Source organism: Canis lupus, chromosome 29, assembly GCF_048164855.1.
Source record: "Canis lupus baileyi chromosome 29, mCanLup2.hap1, whole genome shotgun sequence".
In the NCBI taxonomy this organism is placed as follows: Eukaryota; Metazoa; Chordata; class Mammalia; order Carnivora; family Canidae; genus Canis; species Canis lupus.
The window spans coordinates 15,483,907-15,486,707 of NC_132866.1; positions in this window are offsets into that span (position 1 = coordinate 15,483,907).

The following is a 2,801-nucleotide window of genomic DNA, read 5'->3' on the forward strand; positions in this document are numbered from 1 at the left end:
TCACATCCCTGGTAAGTCTAAATCAGGATCAACTATACAGTACTTCTTAAACTCTACTGTACATCAGAATCCCATGGGAGCCTTCTAAAATACAAATTTCATGGCCCACACTTAAGAGATTCTGATTCAGCAGATTTAGAGTCAGACCCAAGAATTTGTATTTCTAACAAGTTCCTCGGGTAAGTACCCATGATGCCAGGCTGGTCCACTGCTGGAATAGCCCTACGCTGTACCATGCAGCCTTATGTAGTGCTTCCTGGGAACCCAGTGTCCTGACTCCTAGTCCTGTTCTCTGTCCACTGCAATACATTCCAATAGTTTCTTCTAACCTCTAAACTAACCAAAGGATGATACTGCGTATATATTTGTAAATGTTTATTACACATAATAAATCAATTTTCTCATTTATAACAATTAACATATATTTTCTTGTAATCAATTGACAAACACATAGTGGCTTTTGTATAGACTGATATTATATAGAAAATTTAATGGTCCCGAAAACTGTTTATGAAAGTATTTTAGAAAGCTCCCATGGGGGATTATTGTTAAGCTTCTGGTCAGTTCTGGAAAGAAGAAATTTCAAGTCATAATTTGTCGTCAATAGTCCATTTAGGAAAAAAATTACATATGTGTTGCAGAACCTCTGGAATCATACATGGCAAAAGAAGCTCCTCCAACTTGCACTTTCAAATTTCAATTTTGCTTCAGGGAAAACTGACTTCTGACTCCGTTGATATTTATACTTGGGAGATCTGTACTAAGGCAATACTTAATGATAACATTAATTATAATTGTTTAGAAGACATCTTTCCATGAGGCTCTCCAATAACTGCAGTCATGTAATCTTTTTCTCAGTGTGGGCTCAAGATAAAAATGGGATGATCTGCGGTTCAACACAGATCTTAGGTGTCTTCCTGAAGGTCATTTGCAGACTTAGCAATCAAGAGAGAGTCAGAACCTAGGCCTCAGAATCCTAGCTCAGGACAGCCCCAGTTTTACAATCATTCTTTCATTTAACAGATGAAAAGTGTCTGCGCAGAGGGTCAGGGGAAGGGTGAACACCAAACAGTGAGACTCAAGCCAACCAGTCTGGTTACTTGGTAACAGCTTTGGTGAAAGGACAGGAGAGGGACACCTGGGTGGCTCAGTGGTTGAGCATTTGCCTTGGCTCAGGCCAAGATCTTGGGGTCCTGGGATCAAGTCCCCCATTGGGCTCACCACAGGGAGCCTGCTTCTCCCTCTGCCTGTGTCTCTGCCTCTCTCTCTGTGTCTCTCACGAATAAATAAAATCTTTAAAGGAAAAAAAGGGACAGGAGAGAAGGAGCCAAACTCTTGTCTAAAATTAAACTATAGGTTTGAACCACTCATTTCTCTTTATTTCCCATTACCACAGAAAAATATGAGTTGGCATTTATTCTTTATAGCTTATCAAATCTGACCTGGGAGAACCTATTACAGCTTCTGAAAATTGATGTTTTATTAAAATAGCTTCAGTTCAATGTATCATATTTGTACATGAACAGTTAGGAGGCAATTCAAATAATAAGGGACCCATGAATGCTTACTCAATTAAGATTATAATTTAATTATCTTCTATTGCCGTAGATGATTGGAGGAAATCTATTAAAGTTTTTGCCCCACCCCCGCTATTCTTCCCTTGGCTATCCTCTTAAAATACCAAGTATTCCCAGTGAGCATTCATTTTGCCCTGCTCAAGGGTGGTGCATCAACTCACTGCATCTCCCCAGAATGTTCATTTCATGGATGAATGAATCTAGTGACAGTGTTTTACCCCTTCCAAATGATGAGCGGCTTTATGAGTTGAGGAACTTGGATTCTTTTTATGGTTCAGAGTGCCATTGTTATTAGAAAGCATGAATAATATCCAGAGAGTTCCAAAGCAGGCTTTCCATGGGTGGCAAGTCTCCTTATTTCTCAGGAGCCTAGCCTGTCCCTGTTGGCCCAGGAAGAGGCTGGAAGCACCTCCACAGGTGCAGCGTTGGGGCTGAATTTGGCAGGAGGCAGAGTTCTCAGGCTATAGTGAAAATCTCTCTTAATTCTGCCCTTTCTTTTCTTTCCCCCTCCTTTTTTTTAAGGTTTTATTTATTTATTCATGAGAGATACAGAGAGAGGCAGAGACACAGGCAGAGGGAGAAGCAGGCTCCCTTTGGGGAGCCTGATGCGGGACTCAATCCCAGACCCCAGGATCTTGCCCTGGCCCCAAGGCAGGCGCTCAACCACTGTGCCACCCAGGCGTCCCCCTTTCTTCCCCTTGACACCAAATTTGCTCAGGCTGCTTTCATATCTAAAACATCTGCATGCTTCTGCATGTGGCTGTCCAGTTTTCCCAGCACCATTTATTGAAGAGACTATCCTTTTTCCAGTGGATAGTCTTTCCTGTTTTGTCGAATACTAGTTGACCATAGAGTTGAGGGGCCCTTTCTGGGTTCTCTATTCGGTTCCATTGATCTATGTGTCTGTTTTTGTGCCAGTACCACACTGTCTTGATGTCTTGATGACCACAGCTTTGTAGTACAACCTGAAATCTGGCATTGTGATGCCCCCAGATATGGTTTTCTTTTTTAATATTCCCCTGGCTATTCGAGGGTCTTTTCTGATTTCACACAAATCTTAAGATGATTTGTTCCAGCTCTCTGAAGAAAGTCCATGGTATTTTAATAGGGATTGCATTAAATGTGTAAATTGCCCTGGGTAGCATTGACATTTTCACAATATTAATTCTGCCAATCCATGAGCATGGAATATTTCTCCATCTCTTTGTGTCTTCCTCAATTTCT